General features: G+C 35.5%; 1 long non-coding RNA gene across 4 annotated transcripts; it reads right to left on the bottom strand.

The window, feature by feature from the left end:
- Positions 1-11,200: 11,200 nt before the first annotated feature.
- LOC139687782 (uncharacterized) lies at positions 11,201-20,385 on the bottom strand. Of its 4 annotated transcripts, XR_011700657.1 has the most exons (5): positions 20,208-20,385; positions 18,398-18,526; positions 18,139-18,260; positions 11,764-11,976; positions 11,201-11,672 (listed from the first exon to the last, which is right to left on the bottom strand). It is a non-coding gene; the product is annotated as an uncharacterized lncRNA (long non-coding RNA). The 4 variants fall into 4 exon arrangements; XR_011700658.1 differs by lacking the exon at positions 18,139-18,260 and having other exon boundaries at positions 11,203-11,672; XR_011700660.1 differs by lacking the exons at positions 18,139-18,260; positions 18,398-18,526; positions 20,208-20,385 and adding an exon at positions 17,764-18,129 and having other exon boundaries at positions 11,206-11,672.
- Positions 20,386-20,416: the final 31 nt, after the last annotated feature.

Genomic DNA, 20,416 nt, shown 5'->3' with positions numbered 1-20,416 from the left:
TTGCATCAATTTCAGACGAAAATATTTTTATATTTGCCAGCACTACATTTATATTTTTATTGGTCCCTGAAGGTAGCTGTAAAAAGAAAACTGAAAAAAATTCATATTCAAACGTATGAGGTGGTACTGTTGGCTATTTTTCTTCAAGTTTGAAATGAAGGTGAATATTTTTTGTTTTCTCTGTTCAATAAAAAATTAAATAATATATTAATAATACTGCAATAATATTATATTAAATCTTATTTTTCTCTGTTGTTTTAATTTTCGTTGAATAGTCGTGATCCTTCTAATAAAATTGTTACTTGCAAAAAAACATCGTTTTGGAAATGTATGTTTTCAGTATGATGCAGTTAATTATGGTGTTGAGCCTCTTGCATAGGAATTTCTACACTGTTCAAAACATCATGTCAACTTTGATGCAGTTTTGTTAACTTAGTGGAGGTAATTTGATAATCACTTGGTGATGAAGTTATAGTTTGTTTAAAGCACGTTTGTAGCTATGTAAATAGCATATGCTTCTCATTGATTGTTAACTGAAAAATATCACCACGCATCAGTCCACGAGCATAAATTGTGTCCACATGAGGCAGTATAGAAGATGCCTAGCCTGGAGATGAGAGGGGCAACAGCATTGTGTGTGTGAGAAGCACAGGAGAGGTGACCATGAAGGGGAGGGTGTGCTGAATCCCTGAGTGTGGTTTTGTTTCTTGTGACAGTGACGTCGATATGTGTCTTGTGAAAGTTGGTATGCACATTAGAATGAGTATTAACAGCTACTTTTTTAAAATCTAATACAATTAATTTTTCTATTTATACTGATCATTTTTCAAATTGTGGCTCTCTTGTACAGCACAAGTACTCTCTTAGCATAGCTGCTGCCACTCCAGGGCAAGATATTGTCCGAGGTGAGAGTGTGGTAATTCAAAATATATAATATTTATTTCAGAGAAATGGTGATAAAATAATGGTTGGTATTGGTGAAGATGGAGTGGACAAAGGTGCCAAGAATAATGGTGTCATCATAGGCCTATCTCAAATAAAAGATACTAGGATGGAGATAATAAACATGGTGGTAATTGAGAAAAGGTGAGTGAGGTAAGACAGTCATGGCTCTGAAAATGAGAAAACTGAACACAAAGCAGTTAAAATTTGTTAATATTCAGAATGAAGTTCATCAGTTAGAATGTTCACCTTGTACTGACCTATATAATTAACAAGATATAGATTTGAATCAATAGAAGCAACATTACCAAGCCAATGCAAATAATAAATAAAAAACATTTTTACCAGCACAAGTCTTATATATTTTTTACTTCTGGTTTCATAGTATAAAGATGATGACTGCACCTGTAGAGTTCAATGGAAAGATTATTGTACAATATCGACCTTAAGAATTTGTCAATGTCATCAACTGTTATTGTAATAGGGTCATATTTGGGGAAATTGGAAATGATTCGATTCAAGCATCAATTCTTAGGGCTCTGTGGAAATATGGAATAAGGAAATGATTCCTCTTTTTTACTACCCATCCTATCATAATTTTATTGAGTACTATTTTTCTACCGCATTAAATGCATGGCCTCTTTCAGCCATAGCTCCTTGGTGGAATTTATTTGGAACTTGAACACAAAATCTCAGCTTGATGAAGGTAAAGCCAATGATATTTTGAGAGGACAAATATAAATTCACATTAAGATAAAATATATTCCATGGCCAAATATTAAATGTACATATTTTATAATTAATGAATTACTTTTAGAGGCTACTTCAAAATAGTTAGGCTGTCTCACTTACATCTTACTCAAGATTCCATTCATATCAAGTCCTTGAAATATTTAAAATAGTAAAAATGGGATATTTCGTGTAAAATTTGAATGAATCTTACATTCCACATCTGCCAATTACAAGATATTATGGCTTTGATTTGAGCCTTATAGTAGCTTCATGAACTTAAATGATTCGCCCTACTTAGTTGCCTCTTGCATTAATTGCTTAAAATAAAAAAAAATCTTAGGTACCAGATTGAACATTACAAGTGATTAATTACTTTCTAATAAATACATTATTTGATAAATAATCTACAAATGCATATGCAGTTTGACCTGCTACAGTGAAGAATACCTACGATATAAGTTCTGAAGCTAAGATCTACACGAAAAAAACCTGAGGCATGTGATTATAACCAAGAAAGTATCATACAAAAAGACGTAAATATAGTCATAAAATTATACAGGTGTCCTTTTCTTACAATGGTGAAAGAATTAAGAATTTTCACCGGACGGATTTCAGCACGTTCATCTCATAACACGATTTATCATATCATTCATATGATCACCGTAGCTAGGTACGGAAAAAACAAGCCTGTGTAAGTTAATTGAAATCAGAGAGGAATTTTAATGAAGCTTCAGCTTAGATAATGAGTTTAAGTTTCAAGTTTACTAATATTTTCTAGGCACCGAAATTCCTGATAGAGTTCGTCGTACAAGAGAAAAAGTGCCGAGGTAATATTAACGTAATCCATATTCCTGTCCCAAAAAATGTTCATCAAATTAATAAGAGCAATAATAATATATAATCTATAGACTTTGCGACAACAAATTGCCTCACACGAGTCGAGCATCTCAGCGCATGACGTTCTACAATCGCGATCAACGAAAGAACGGCGTCTGTACGACTTCCCGTTTCGAAGATACCGCACTGTACTACGGCGCCATGCAGAGATTGGCCACGCTGCGGTGGGAATCGGAACATTTTCAAGGTGAAACCTTAACCCTTCGGGTACTTTTTAACACTTCACCCCGATTCACAGGAAAAACTTAGATTTTCTTGAGCGTCGAGTTGGCGAAAAAACGTGGTAAATGGCTTGTTCAAGGTCATGGAGTGGGGAATCCGAGGAGCGAAAGCTGGCTCAAGGGTACTGAAAAGCCTCCGAGGTGAGTCAACTAGCACCGGTCCTATTTTATTCTGCTGTAAAAAATGGCTTAGAAGGAATGCCGAAATCTCATTACAGAACTTTGTTAATATTGGCCGTAGAGATTTATTTCAAAGACGACTGTGGTCTTCGCGTTGAAAACCGTGTGAATATGCGATAAACCCCACGATATCCATTTTCATAAACATTTTGGAAATTCCTATGCGCTCGAACGGGAAATTACCCGCCTGACCTCGCGGCGATTGCCAGCGGCTCGGCATTGAGTCAATACTGCCAGAATGGATCTACGTTTCTAAAGCGTAAGGGGTCGACTTCGTACACGTAGTATACAGGAAATGACGAGGATTTCTCACCTAGGAGCAGTGCAACGTTGAACCCAATGCGAATGCATGCGTACGTCCGTAGTGATCATTTGCGTATGACAATATTGCAATGTAAAATACATTGCAGTCAAATCCATAAGATATTCGCATTGGACGATACTTCTATACCTTAGAAATATATGGGCTAAAAACGATTAGCCTTTCTTTTAATTTTATCTGGTATTGAAACGATATGCCAACGATTACAAAACTAACTTTGCTAATAGAAATCGCCTTAAGTCATTTCAAAAACGAGGTTGATCTTTACGACGAGAATGCCACGACTTTTTGAGAAGTATAAAAAATTTGTCGTCTTGTGAATTCTTAGAATCTCTTTGCGCTTCGGTGATATCAGCCACTCCGAGTTTCCTCTCCGGGAGATCAAGCAGTTTGACCGGGGCGCAGAATAGATTAGACGTACAAGCGGCCCACGCCTTAAAGCCGTACCGAGGGGTCCTTCGCTCGTGACGAAGTGTGGACGCGTAATTCAAAATGTAATAATGCCATGGTCTGCTGAGGATAGCATTTTTGTTGAACGCGAGCGTTTATCAGATGTCTCCAATTAGTGATTACATCCACGATTCACAAATTTTTCATAGAGCATTGCCACTACTTCTCTGTTAAATATTCACGGGGCAGATACGCGTCTCATCGCAATTGATGCATCTTAATTTACAAGACGACGATGCCGAGGATATAAAGTTCATATTACTGAATTTTCTTATTATTCGTTTCAAAGACGGCTGTGATCTTCATGTTGAGCACAGATTTAATATACGATGAATTCCACGATATTCACTGTCATAAACATTTTGGAAATTCTTATGCGCTCGGAAGGGAAATCACCCTCATGAGCTCGCGGCGATTGCCAGCGGGTCGTTATGGAGTCAGTCACTCCCTGAAATGATCTACTCTTGTAAAGCGTTCAGGGGTGACTTCGTATACAAAGTATAGAGGAAATTATGAGGATTTCTCACTCAAGAGCAGTTCAATGTTGAAACCAACACGAATATATCCGAACATCCGTAGTCATCATAAGCGAATAACAATCTTGTAATTTAAAATATATTGCAGTCAACTTCTTAAAACGCTCGCATAGGGAAATCCTGTACTTTTATGCTCCGGAAATATGTAGGTTGGTAAATTTGAGGATTTTACAACTCTTCTCTCCTTGTTAAAGCTTCTTTGTCCAACGTAATTTTTCTCCTTTGTCCCTACTATATTGACCATTTAGTTCAAAAACACTTACGAGAAAGGTTAATTGTTCATCCTACTCTAGTTTTTGCGCTCCTATTTTAATATTTAGTTGAGCTGTCCTTTTTCTGGAGAAACGCATTATCTTTAATTTATTGCAATCATGTGAAATGGATTTTTTGCAACCTCAGAATAGTTGGGATGGCAAAGGATTGACACACTGACTCTAACTATGATTCTTATTGAAAAAAGTATACTCAGTATTGGTCAATAGAATTTCCTCACAAACAAAAAAAAATAGTTAAGTGCAAGAAAAAAGTAAAATGTTGCGTCATGTGGTAAGGAAAAATTCAAAATGTTAATTATAACAACAAGGATATCGTATCCAATATTGTAATAATGAAGTCAGATGATATTGTTTGCATTTATATATATAATCCAATGATTTGGCATGTATATAACCTGTTTCCAGAAATGAGAAATGTGGGGAACTTGATTTTTATTTCAGATTTACAAAGGATAAAAAAATGACATTTTTCCCTGAAGCTACACTCATTTTCAACTCACTAAATTAGTAATTTTAGTGACTTTTGGTTGCAGTTAATCAACAAAAGATTTAACTTTCAACCATGATTCAAATTTCTGCTTCCCTATTCAATTTACGAACCTAATTCAACCCTACTGACTTCAACAGAAATATGCAGAATTTCTGAGGCATGACCTCATATTTATACAATCCAATTACCACCTTCGTACGCTGTATGAGCATAATTACATTCCTAGCTACAAAGCTAAATTCTCACCTTGTTTTCTGAACTCAGTCAACTTTTCTGGAGCATGCCTTCATGTGCCGTCACTCTATTTGTAGTAGGTCTACCGAATATTGCTTCCAAGCATCACTTTGTATAGTTTGTACATGGAATATTGAGTAACTATAGTGTTGGTATTCATGGCATACTATAAGTCTTGAATTCTTATCTAAAAGACCCTCCCAGAAGTCTAAATAAATATAAGTTCATACTGAATTCCCTCAAGTTATTGATCATGCTTTCCTAATGCACCAAAATTATGTACATACATTCAGTATAACATAACTTTCATTCCCCTAACGTTTCACGGCGTAAAAAGGGGAGTAGAATAAATATCGTGATATAACAAATACTTAAGGAAAATCAATGAAAATAGTAATCACCGGATATGTGGATATGTAAAAAGTAGCGGAAAGTCCTCTTAAAAATATATTAGAATCAACTATAATCTCAGCGATTTTTTACATTCAATCATTGTATTAGTCAACAAGTCACTTCTTGAACACTAATTTTTAGATATGTAATTACTTTCATAATAAGTAGGTAATTATTTGGACATTAACTTGTATCCTAAAATCCTGCAAAAAGAAATACACAGAGTTAGTGATAATTGCATACGCTCCAGGAAGATCCGTCTCTTGCTTTGGACTAAAATTTAATTTCATCGTCCGATAGTGCATTTCTCATAGAAAATTTCGGGGAAATAAGTGTTACTGGGGGTTAAAAAAAGAATATCTGGCATTTCAGTAGAACGAAATATTTTAATATGTCCCATTTCAGGCCTAAGAATGCCATGGTCAGAAATAATTCCTTTTTTCTCTTTGCAGTGCGAGTATGTCATAATAAGAAGAGGAGAATACCTCAATACCATAAATACCTACATTTTATCAGACAGACGAGACCAAGATACAATTATTTTTTAAAATAAAATTTTATCATCCATAAGTCTGATTCTGTTAATTCCCCACCTACTTTCAATTTACCAACAGGTATTCCCATTTTCCTTTCTATACTGAGGGGCATAGGTGATAGTAGACGGTCCCATCTTATCCCACTACCTAAAACTGCCCATCCCAATTCTTCATTCAGCACACATCCTCAAACAATCTGAAATATAAACAGGTTTTGGATATGTACAGGGTTCGTCCGGAAAATAAGTGTACTGACTCCTGGGCTGGGCGCGCCGCTCCAGGCGCGCCCAGTACCGCTCTGACGGGCTGCGATTGGAGGGGGGTATGTTGGCAAGCGACGCTGAAAAAGGCAGTCGGCTCTGAGCTGTGGTGTAGTGAGGAGCTCTGTTAACGCGAACCTCCACGCTCGACTCACGTCACGGAACGCGATGCCGAAGTTTTTGGAGCAGCGTTATTCCATCAAATTTGCGGTAAAGCTTGGGAAATCGTCTACCGAAACTGTCGGTATGATTAACCAGGCTTACGGGGAGTCAGCCATGTCCAGAAACATGATCTTTCGGTGGCACAAGATGTTCGTGGAGGGCAGAGAAGACGTCGACGACGAGTCTTCGAGAGGTTCCCGATGATGCCTTCGCGGGAGCGTTCCAGGAATGGGAACGCCGCTGGAACAAGTGTATCGACTCACAAGGGTCCTATTTTGAGGAATATTAGCTTAAGATATGTAAAAGTGTAATAAATTTTTTTTCCTGAGCTCAGTACACTTATTTTCCGGACGAACCCTTTATAATACAATATACTGGTTTTGATACAACTAATCTTGAAAATTTCTCTTTAATACATTTAATTACCATAAATTACTGTGCACATGCTCAGCATAATTTATAGAAACACTTTCTGTGGCACACAAGTATATCTGAGGAAGATATGGAAAAAAATAATACTTTACTCTTGGTAAAATCGAGATGGTGTTATGGCTATCGTACTGGCTTCCCATCCAGAATCCCAGCGGCATCAAATATTTTTCAGTGGCATTTTGATCCCTACTTGAGGTGCTTTGTGAAGGGCACTTTGAGTTAGGCTGTGGACCCCTTGGCGCCTTTCCTTAAGAGTAGGCTATTGCCGACAGGGAGTTTCTCTTCATCCTTTCCTGTCATTCCTTAATGGCAGAAATGACCTTAGTTGTCGGTGACCTCCCTTAAATAGTAATACTACTAAGCACAATTGTCACAAATATAATTAGACCATCCATTTCGGACTTGAGTTAGCCCTTGACCTCTCATGTTTAAATTAAAATCACAGAAAGTGTTGGCATTTGTAAAACATCATATAATTTAGAGCTTTTTTGAGAAAATAAAAAAATTCTAATATTCTCTCTTTTTAAAATGATGGTTTTTCAAAAATATTGAATTTTCTTGACCTTATATCTCAAGGTACAATGAGCATAAAAAGATGATTAATTACTGGTTTTCAATTTAACTTTATGCAAAATTTAATAAAATCAACAACAAAATGTATGCGCATTTTCATGCTAAAGTTTTAAATATTTAATGTTTCTCAATGTATTAACTTTGATAATCTCAATTTTTGAAACATATCTTGTAATGTACAGTGCATTATGTAAAATTCTTGGAGGAGTTTTTTCCATTCAAGAAACAAAAAAAAATTTTCATTCTATTTTTTTCTGAGCATATTTAGTAACCAATGTACATCTGAGGCAAGAATCATCATCAATCGGTGTTTGATTGCTTTCAATATAAACTTCACTAAAAATTTAATTATGGTTCCTAAAGGTTTTAAAGAAATAAATTGTTAAAATATTTTGTTGAAATTAAAACTTTGATAGTGCATCTTTAGCATCTTTGATTTAGTTAATTTTTTGGTATCTGGTAATGCCATATTATGTAAAGTACAGTGTACAGTGCATACATGAAGTTGTGTTTTTGAACTTTACAAAGAAAAGTTTTTGATTTTTTTGGAAGTAATTCATTGATAACAAATTTACAGAGAAATTCCTGATTACCTGTATTCTCATAATTTTTGTTTGGCATTCAATTTTCCACCAAAAGGAGTCCACTGTACACAATCAAAATAATAAAATTAATGATTGAACACAAACTTACAACATACATTAGCTTAAAAATATAGGTAAGTTACTATATTAGAGAGGCACAAATTATCGGTAATGTGAGATTTAAATAATTTATCTTGCATATTGGTGCCTTCTGTTCAATCCAAGTACACCCAATATAAATTACAATCTCTGAGATGCAAAACATCAGCTTATTGCTGTGAAGAGTCGCTTACTTACCATTCATTACTGAGCATTTCAGCCATCCAGCATGCTTTTGGACACTACTGAAGGTCTTCACTCCAATTCTGAGCACAGTGAAAGGATATATTTACAAGGTCTATCCCAATAGGTAGTAGGACTTATTTTTTCCCGGATAGACGGACGAACAGGCGGTGGCTTCTCTGGCTGGGTTCGATGGAGGTGAGTCTCAGGAAAGGCTGTGCTTGCAGTTGGCTTCCAGCCTTTGCAGTGTGTGGATCGTTTGTTAGCAAAGCCTACATAACATGAACCGGTTATTGGAATAGCGCTACGCCATCAAATTTTGTATGAAACTGGACAATACCGGAAATGAGACTCATGACATGCTCAAGGCAGACTATGGCAATAATGCAATGAGTAGATCAGGATTTTTGGGTGGCACAAGTTGTTCTGTGAGGGTAGAGAAGATGTTCAAGATGCCGAAAGTTAAGGACGCCCTCCGACTTCAAAAAGTGACAAAAATCTTGCAAGAGTGAAAGTTTTGTTAGGCAGGGATCACAGATTAAGTGTTTGCATGGTTTATAAAGAATTTGGCATCCCTCTAAGTGATGCGCTTTGACTAGTGACTGAAAACATGGGCATGAGAAAGGTGTGTGTGCAAAGTTGGTGCCAATAGTACACTTGGACGAACAAAGAAACTCACACGCGGATCTACCAAGAGCTTCTCGACCATTAGAGTGAGGAACCAGATTTTTTTCAGCCCCACCAGACTTCTTCCTCTTCCACCCCCTCACATCCTTGCTGAAAGGGCATCAACACAGCTCAGTGGAATTGTTACAACAGGCCGTGTCAAGGGAGCTTAGCAGCATTCGGGCACCACCTTCCAGAAGGCATAGAAGGCAGGTAAAACTCACTGGCAGCAGTGTGTGGACACATAAGGGTGCTACTTTGAAGACGATTGAGTGAATGCATTAATTCTGGCAATAAATTTTTTTAATTGACTCTGTCCTACTACATTTGTGACAGACCTTGTACATTTGAAGATTTTTTGTGAAGGAGGGAGTCTGGATACCAGATTCCTCCACTCAAACCCCCAACCCTAGATGCTCAAATTTCCCTCATCAATAACAAATTCTACACTGCAGTTTGTATTAAACATACAAACAACTGTATCTTCACATCAATGGCACTAAACGTCTCCACCTAAACATTCTTTCCCATATTCTCTTTCTATCCCAGGCCATCACATCTGTGACAACGCTGATTCACTAAATAAATTCCTTTCAAGGCTTCACACCTCTCTTAACGTAGTTATCTGGACTCCCTTCTACACAAATAATACTCAAACATAAATACACCCTTGAAATATTTCATAATAGGCTAAATGATACACACTTCATTTTCAAAACCTCCTCCCCTAGATTTCAGTCCCTAAATTTTTTCTCTAGGGGTGTTTTCCCCATCCTTTCCAACAACATCATCGCCACTAACCTGCAGTCCAAATGCCTCTCATTCACAATTAAGCATATGCAACTCTTTCAAACATTCTTAAGACCACAGGGCACCATTCTCAGCCACACCAATGCCCAAAATTCCTACAACTCCATGGAACTATGCTCCATTTCCACAAATAACTTTTGGCAAGAACATCTTTGAAATTCAAGGTAAAAGATCAAAATATGGTAGTTTTCAGATTAGAGTTATGCAAATACATGCATACTTAATGCCAAATGGGTGATCGAGATGGTGCAGGGGCTAGCATCCCACCCAGGGGGCCCGGGTTCAAATCCTGGTGGCGGCAGATATTTTTCAGTGGTATCCTGATCCCTACTTGAGGTGCTTTGTAGAGGGGCCTTGTGGGGTGAGTGAGTATGCTGTTCATTGGATGGGATCCATTGGTGTCTTTCGTCAAGAGTAGGTTAATGCCAATGCCGGGTTTCTCTCCACCCTTCATCATTTTCTCCCAACCTAATGGCGCAATTGACCTCAGCTGTTGATTGCCTCCCCTAAAACTACTTAATACCAATGTAACCTGTCAATTTTTTATAACCACAGTTGTCAACCCAAAGGTTGGTTTAATAGGAGGTAGAGCTGCTCCTATTAAACCAACTAGAGAGAGGTGAAGGTAGAGCTCACCTAATATTAAGCCTAACAGCATGTGAAATTCACACATTAGTATGGGAGGATCAGTTCTTTTCCCTGTTCCACCTATGGCTTCACAGGAGTACCTGAAAAATAACACAGCTTGGGTTAATATAAGGGTTCCTTGAAGTGTCCTGAGGAATCAAACCTGGGTCCTCTGGTTAGTAGTTCAGTGCTCTACCCACTGGACTACCACATTCCTCCATTTCATATTTGGAATTTAAATTTTTAATATTCGAACCAGAAATAGCCTCTTCATGGAGCTAACAAATTCTACTATGCAATGCTGTAGTTCTCTTAGAAACTTAAGTACAGTTCTAATCTGTATTTAATATTATTATGAATATCATAACAGCAGTTAAAAATAAATACATAAATTCTAACCTGCAATAAAATATTTTTAAGTAAACATTTATAAATACTGAAAAAAGAAATGTTAATTACCTGAACCCTATCCAATTTTTAGCATACATGCCAGTCAATGTTCCACTAAAAACATAATTTTGCCTCTCAAATATAATTATAGCTCGTATACACTAGATGTAAAAGTTAAATAAATCAAATGTAATTTTCTGAAGGATTAATATATTTTATGATAAAACAATTCAATACAGGCAACCATCACAAACAATTTTATGAAAATTAATAAAATATTATATATTACTATGCATATTAATTTTATCTACGAAGGAATTGTTTAAAAAGTACAAAATTCATCATTTACCTGCCAAATATCACAACATGAAGTCCTATGGAACAAAAATCACAATTGGACAATAAAATATAGTAAATATATTAGCCCAAGTATCTACATAAAAACACAAGCAATATTTAGAGTAAGATCAACATGCACATTCATATCTTATAGAGAAATACTAATTTGGTCATCACAGTTATAACCCTCTCTCAATTGTGTCTCTAAGTTAGGTAATGCATTTTCTTCCAGCGAAATCAATTGCTTCATGTATCCCATCAATTCCCATATTTCTCTTTCCACTCTTTCTGATTTAGTTAGTGTTTTCACCATCTCGTTTGGCCAGGGATCTGTTCTACCTTCAATCATAAAAGTGGGAAGGCAAATAATTCTATTGTCAAAATAAAGAGTCAAAGAAGCATATTAAAAATTAAGATGTGGATGAATTACCTTTCTTAGAATTAACAAATTCCTCTTCTTTATCCATGCTCTTTTTTCTGTTGTGAGCTTAACTGCTAAAGGACTTCAGTCCAAATAGGTTATATTCCTAAAGCAGCAAATAATGCTGTGATTTTAACGTAAATTCAGACCATCCTTGGCCATTGAAAAGCATTACTATGCCACTGCTTAGGAATCATCAGGCTCACCACAGATATAGTGCAACTGCAAAGGAAAGCCTCCATTTTATCTATTTCTGGTAAAGATTTAAATTCCGAAAATAAATGTTACAAAAGCACTTAGGGTTACAGCAAGGCTGACTGGGCTAGTGGGACACCAGGAGTTTCATTGTACATCGTTAAAAAAAGGCCAAAATACCTAACATGTTCCCATATAAAATAGTTGAGATATGGGTCATTCTAAAATAATATCACAATTCTATTTTGGTAGTCAGTACATCCCTGGTTAAAGACAAAAACTAATACATCACAAGAAAAAAATCACTAATTCCTGAAATACAGTTATTATACAATGACTTTTAGTGAAAAAGTTTTAACATATAAAATAATAATTTATTTTAGAATAATGATATAATAATGCATGATAAATTGCCTGAAAACTCAAACTGAGTTCATCACATTTAAGTTCAAGCTTAAACATTGTTAATATAACAAATTTATTATTCTGTACACTTAGATAATAAAACAAATGCTATTCCTATATTGTATTAGAATACTTTCATTGTATTGAATTCATAGTTAATCTTCTGAACCTCCTAGTTGGGTCATTTTCATATATTTTTCATTGAAATTGTTTTAGGGTGTATAAGTACACTTGTTCTTTTAAGTATTGCACTGGGTCTTTTCAGATGATTGACTGATATTCCCTATACACTATTTTTTGCAGCATGTGTGTTTGGGAAAAATAAATATTTATCACTATCATATATAATCTCAATTTAATGCAACAGATAATCATCATTAACATATGATAAAATTTGTGCACAGTGATTCATCAGAAAATTGGCCACACAGTCAGTTTATCCAAAGAATTGACTCAATATTTTGTTTTGAAATGTGGATACCTGAACTTTATTGAAGGTTAGATCCCTTCAACCCTACCTTGAGTTCTAACAATTAAACATTTGGGTATATAGAAGTTTGAATTCACAGGTTGGAAAGAACATACAAGACTCATTCAATTTATTAACCATGAAAAATAACCTCTTTAATGCTATCACAAAGAATCAGCATTCCTTAAATTATATATTCCCGACTAAACCTTTTCATGTAATTTGAATGTAATCATGAAATTTCATGTAATTTACAGAAACAGGTTTTATTTTCAGAACCATTGATGATTTAAAATAAAAGTGTTTCTATCTATTGGTTATGATTACTCAGACTGGATGAGCATTTGAAATATGACGAGGATGCCTTACAGGTAACTGTATCCTGATTCCACATAATTTTAGGAAAATAAAAAGGAATTTTGATACAAATACAAGAGTAACACAAATTGGAAGCCCATTCCAAGAAATGACACCATGGTATCATAAACAGGTACTTACTGACAATATAAAAAGAGTGCCACTATCCAACTAACAAGAAATTCCCTTAAGTTTTTCAGATTTCCCTGGGAATGAGGATTCCACATCCCAAAACATTGTATTTTTGGCAAATATTGGTCATGTGGTAATAATTATTGACTGCAAGTGTCAGAAATGACAGGGAATGGTTGGTAGTCAGATTGTGATATAACATGGTGCACATAAAACTTGTATAATATCCCGGTGCCATGTTGGAGATATACATGAATATGTGAAGTACACCACCTAATCGGAAATCTTTTTTAATGGTAAGTTATTTACAGAGGGCCTCCTTGGAGAAATGGATTTTCTGGCAAATGAAACCAAAATTCTGTAAAAAATAGAGATGTAATTCATAAATATTAATGTCATATTTCAATAAAAAAGACATTCTGGAGAGGGCATTTTTGCTTCATAAAAACCTAATTACTCTAATCACTCACAGGAAGCCTAAAAATCACTTCTGATATAGTTAGTTGAGAGAAAAAATCATAAGCATATAGGCAACAGTCAAAATACAAACTAGCCATTAGAAGATAAAATAAGAGCATTTGGCAAAATATTTAGTTCACTATTTTCACATGAATGATGAAACTACATCAATATTGTGATCTCAATCCAGTACCCTCCTGACAGAGGTTCAGGGAAGGGCAAGGTAAGGGCATGGTGGACAAAAAAGAACAGAACCCCGACATTCAAATTAATATTCTCTCAAATGAATCTCAAAATAACAGCTGGAGAAACTTCCCAAAGTAAAATGTGTAAATTACTCTTTTTTTCCAGAACATCCATCAAATTCTCTAAGTATTCTACAGATTGGTGGACACCCTGAGTATACCAACTAATGGTATTTCAAACAAGAATAGAACCTCTTCCCTTAAAATATTATTAAAGCTTTTCCAGATAATCCAGTACAATGTGGTCACCAAAAGTCAGGCAAAGATGATGCGGCAAGTACCCCTATAATTATCCAACTTCGCTAAGTGAAATCCAGTATCATTGCCAGTTTCACACCAGAGCCAGACCATATCCACCAAAGAAAAACACTATTTCCATTTACTGGGATCATAGTTGACCTGAAGGTATTACCCATTAAAAAATGACCAGGTTTTTATTTGGATGTCTCAATTTAACGTTAATAAAAACCAAACAATTTCACAGATGTAACAATAATCTTCTTCAGGGAGGAATAAATTCTTTATTCCAGCTAATATATGCTCAGGTCCAGTGTGACCTATTTGTACATTCAAATTCCCTCCCCATTCATTGATTAATCATTAAAGTGTACCCAAAATCAAAACTGTGAGTGGGTACATTTGAAAAGTGCTCTGTGTTAGCTACTGTACAGATTATTGCAATGTTTTCTTTTTTCAATGCTGGCAAATAATGCATGACTTTATCAATAGTAGAAACACCCATCATCAATAGCGAAAACAGAGATATTACACCCTCGTGAATTTTCAACAAAATTATTCACATAGAAATCAATATTTATTTCATATAAGTAATGAGGAGATAGGGATGTGTGGTGGCTAACATACAGGCTTCCCACTGAGGGCCCGGGTTTAAATCCTGGAGACAACAAACATTTTTCAGTGATATCCTGATCTCTACTTGAGGTGCTTTGTGGAGAACACTTTTGAGTGGGTACGACATCCATCGGATGAGATAAACTGGGGACACCTTTCGACAAGAGTAGGCTAATGCCTATGCTGGGTTTTTCTCCACCCTTCCCATCCACCTCTAATGGTGCAAATGACCTTAGCTATCGGTCGCCTCCCATGAAAACTAAAACTATGAGAAATGAACTACATAAGAATAATTTTTATAAGTATTTCCCAAGCATCAATCACACAATAATTCCTTCATTTGAGAGAATCTTTTAGGTCTCATAGAGCAGGAAGGGGAATATTTTTGACGTCATTAGGAAGTGTGGACGTAAAAAAAGGCTCATTAAACCTAAGCTAATAGTACACCAGCAGTCTCACTGTTCTGCAGCCAAATGCAACCAGCACAGATCCATTGGTAATTTTATGCGCTGAAGTTGTGGAATTCATCAAAATGCCTGCGTCATTGCGTACATGCTTGCTTCCTCTACCATAAGTTCTCTTCCCTTTGTCATTGAACTTTGCCTATACTCTTAGTAGGAATGGACCTACTACATATGTTAGAGAGTCTCTGGATATGCTATTAATTCAAAAATGATTTTCTGTCCAAAAAAGATGTCGTAATAAGCATGCCCCCTTGAGTTGTAACTTTAGGTCAGTCCATGCCACCTCAATCAACTTTTTTTCAAAAAGAAACCAGCAGACTTTGAACTTCGTGAAATCCATAGTAAGTATAATGCTTATTGAGGACAAAAACATTAAAATTGTAGTCTCATACATGGAACAAGTTCGGAACGGCAGTGTTTGGATTTAAGGTAAAACCCCAAAGCAACTGCAAAGTGTACCCGAAGTTCATTCAGTATTCATCTACTATATAACTTATGCCAACAAACCACAGTTATCAACCCGCAAGTCAGTTTGATATGTGAGGGAAGAGTTTCACTAATCCATGTGATACGTGAAAAATTCACCTCAGAGTATGGAGGTCAGATCCTTTCCCTCTGCTGTCTATGGTTTCCCAGAAAGTTTGGGTACCCAAAAAATCATGCAGCTTGGGTGAAGCCAAGTATACCAACGAATTGAACCCGGGCCCTCTGGGCAGTGATTCCTCAATACCCAAAGGACTACCATGTCCCTAAATACACTTTATAAAATGAAAAAATATCTGAAACATTCATGGCGTGGAATTCAATGCACAACACAGAACCATTTCCCTCAGAGTGAACTATTATCACAGCAATACCTTCATTTGTGAAAAAACTCGAAGTTTCAGTTGACAGCTTACATATTCCAAAATAGGCATGGATGGTCTACCTGTATACACAGGTATAACATTGATTTAAATGATCTTTAATTTATGAACAAATATTTCAGGAAGAAATGAGTTCAGCTGTACTCTCTGGGAAAAAATTGATACATATACTATCGCCAATGAAAAAAATGCAGAATCACTCAATTAAATAATAAAAACTACATATGGTTGCATAGAAAAATCATTTATTACTAAAAATTAAAAAAATACTCAGTACTATCAGATATCAGACCATCATAACATAATGGTTAGCATTATAACATTAAATGTATTCATCCGCAAGGAATGTTTAAAAAAATTTAAAAAGTACTTGTGGAATGTCTGACACCATACTATTAATGATCATTACCCAACTAATTTATGAAGATTATCTTCTTTTTCTATTATTATTATTAGTTCTGTGCTTCACAAACCTGTACAGCTGTGTTATTTTCTCTTATGCTTTAACTCTGTACAAGAATAATTCAAGTGAAAGCCTCAAAACTGCACAACAATTTAAAAATGATATGCCAATGCCAATGTTAATTTCCCACAGTGATAGCTATAGCTTTATGAGTGGTCTAAAATTGGCAGAATGCAAAAATGCAGAATGCAAAAATACCAGAATGCAAAAATATGGTACAACAATAGTGTAAACATGGCTGCTCCATTCTAAACATGTGCCACAGAGAAACAGTAATCTTTTATTAGTTTATTCAGTAGTAAGAAGGGGTTAAACATATCTAAATTCATCGATGAATCAAAGTTCAGAATGGTGATGGCAGAGGCTTTTAGAGCAGTTAAAGCTATGGTTTTTTTTCAAGAGGTATCTGTGAACTTTCAAAGATGTGAAATACCACTCTTGCATGCCACAGGAACTTGAAATATGAAAATTGCATAAGTGAGAATATTTAGAGTTCAAGAAATTATGACATAAAAAATATACAAGTTTTAAGGTTTTCATTTGACTCAACCTTGTATGTATGAGACAATTTACATTATTTAATTTTATGCTTCTCATCATACACAATTGTAATGCTCTGATATTTTATCTTACTCTGTTACTCTACGAACAGCAAGCTAAAAGAAACATATATTATTATTGAAAGTTTTTATTTCGTACAATTTTAAACTTTGTATTTGATAATTATAATGAATATATTTCAATTTTATTTCATGTCACATAATTGCAAGGTTGTTGCCTGAAGAACTTACATTAAAAGTTTCATCAAACGTGCAGGAACATCAATGCTGGAATAAGTCTTTGAAAAGATAAGTGTAACGACATAAAGTGAAGGCCCAAAGGTTATACATGTATATTGCTGGTATGACAGCAATCGAGATGTAACATTTGCTCCTCAATAAAAGAATGAAGATGATTTAGAAGAGAAATAAAATAAAAGGACAAGTTACAGAGTTGAGTTGGGCAGAGAGATAAGAGACAGAACCTAATACACATGAAGGATAAGCAAGAAGTAAATATGAAGAACAAGGAGTTGAAGAGGAAGATAATGAAGAAAATTTACCTTGTAACCTGAGGGACAGTAGTCACGTGAAGCCTTCAAGCATCCTGAGAGGCTATGAAACTGGATTGCCTCGGATATTTCATAGCATGAGTTACCACGTGGACAGATAAGGAGAAATGGAAAGCAGAAACTATAGATGAGAAATTACCATTGATGGGAAATAAAATATGGAAATACACTGACCCAGAAGAAGGCAAATTAAAAAAAATACTAAATAGAAAATGGGTATTGAAAGTAAAGAAAGATGCACATTTTAAGGCCAGACTGGTCGAAAAGGAGGGAGAGAAACCTTCAGCCTTGCTCTAAATTGTACCTCAATGAGAACACTATGATATGGCAGCCCATAAAATTTTCAAGATTAAGCCATTTGATAACCTCTGTTTACACTGAAGGCTTCCGTGGAGTGCAGCAATGAAGATTCAAGTCTTCCAGGATTTAACAGGACTTAAATGTCATCCTAGAAAACCCATGCAGAAGAAATCCCGGAGGATATGTACCTTCAATGAGATAACCTGATATTAAAGCGGCTTTTCTCTAAGAAGGACTAAATAAAATTATAAACATACTTGTATTAAAGAGATTTAAGGTAAATAATAAAATTTGCTGAAAATCCTGTATGGTTTCAGACAAATACCTTTCAAATAGACCCAGAGATTGAAGACTTTCTTGAGGGACACAGGACTAACTTGGTTGAAATTGGTAGCATGGGCTCAAGAATAAGTCCAAATAATCATATTTGGCTGTTGAGGTTGATGCCAGAATCCTAATGGGACATGAGGAAGTCATATTAAATAATCTGTCAGGAAACTTGGGAAAAGAATTTGTAAAAAAAAATAAATTAGCTGCACGGCTTTTGTTGGCACGGAAATAGCAAGGAGTAAAAGCTTTGTCTGAAAAGGAGGATGCAAATCACACGCAAGATAAATTCATGATTAAAGATACAAAAGGAGCCAGGACACATTGATATGGTGTGACAGCAACTGGAAGTGATGGATGGTGTGCAGAGAGGGCTGAACAGAAATGCTTTGAAGTTCTCTCACTGAGAGGCAGTTGGTAATATGCTGAACTTATCCAGTAGAACATGACCTGATATGGCTTCTTCAGTCAATTTCGAAAAATAAAGCATGAATAAGTCAACTATGATTCTAAAGACAGTTAAAAAGGATATTTAGGCAATTGCAATGTACATGAAGTCTGGTGATTCAGGACAAAATTCAATCAGCCCGGACTGTGAGACTAGAGGCACGTTTTGATATTCTGTAGAGGTACAGTAGCCTAATGGACTCATAAGCACCAATTGTGGCACTCTCCAGTGCCAAGGCAGAATAATTGTCAGTGGCTGATTGTGTGAAGTGATGTAAGTAAAGACAATGATCAAGGAATGAAAGGCGAATGTTTCTATGCTGGATCTTATAACGTGTACCAAGAGAAATCTGACTGATAGGGACCGAGAAAATACATATATGCATTAGTGTCAGATATGGGTTTATTTCTGTGGAGAAAATTGCGATGTTAATATTTTATCCCACAATATCATAACTAGAACAAAACTACAAAACCACTTGAATAAGTTTTGAGTTAATAAAAACTATTGGTGGCAAGTCTGTCAAATAAATTAACTTTCCCCGTTACGTTTATTGTATAGTTAAAAAAAGGGCAAGGCATAATGAGAGCGAGTATAGTGTAAAAATTATCTAGCATTAAGTTGTCCTCCGAAATAAAGAAATCACGTTAACGTCGAAAGCTTGTACTCTAGAGAACTATATCCCTGGAAACGTATTTTTTAACCAGAAAAACTACCTTTAGAAGTAAGATCTTTCCTTGTGATCATTTCCTTGCAACACTTGGCGATGTCACCAGTAATTTCCCATAGAACTTTACCAGGGGTGAACAGAAGCATAATTCAAATTTCATTCCGATACCTTGTCTATCCAATACGCTAGCATATAACCTCATCACATTTTAAATTTGTAAAATGTAATGAGGTGATAATGATGCCATAAGTGGTTTGGAGAAAATTATCCGTCTCCTTCACGAAATTATTTTCCATTGACCTGTGTTGAGTTCAATTTTTTCTTAATGCTAGATTATATTAAAAAACAACTAGCATGCAACAAAACAAAAATATACCGTTACATAAATACTTCATTTTAACTAAAACGTTGAGTGATGTCCTATATAAGAGATAATTTCAGTTTGAAAATATAAATTTCGAGGGGCATATTAAATCATCACAGAATATATTCATCTCGAAAACAAATACTTATGTGCTCATGAAGTAAAAACTTTCATTTCGAAGATATAAACTGGGTTGAAACCATAGTGGGAGGAAATGTGCCATAAAACATGTCCAACGAACAATAAAACAAAATTTCAACAATGTCAGCAACATGTTAGCAGGGTAGGTAAACGGAAAAGATAACACATGACTCTATATTCTCTACCTGAATCTTCTGTTTTCTTGCACTTAGTGACGATCACTTCTGTTTAATTAAATTAACCACTTTACAGACACAGTGATTCGTGATAGCTTGAGAAATACGACAGTTCATATTCCATACATGCACTCTCAACTTCAAATCCGTCTGCAGCGCGAATACAGAAACTTCGCAACGCGTCAAAAAAGAATCATAAGGCGTTCTTGTCGAAAAGG

This window comes from Hetaerina americana, unplaced genomic scaffold, assembly GCF_022747635.1.
Source record: "Hetaerina americana unplaced genomic scaffold, ioHetAmer1.1.p SCAF_2, whole genome shotgun sequence".
NCBI lineage: Eukaryota > Metazoa > Arthropoda > Insecta > Odonata > Calopterygidae > Hetaerina > Hetaerina americana.
This window is presented reverse-complemented; position numbering and strand designations above follow the sequence as displayed.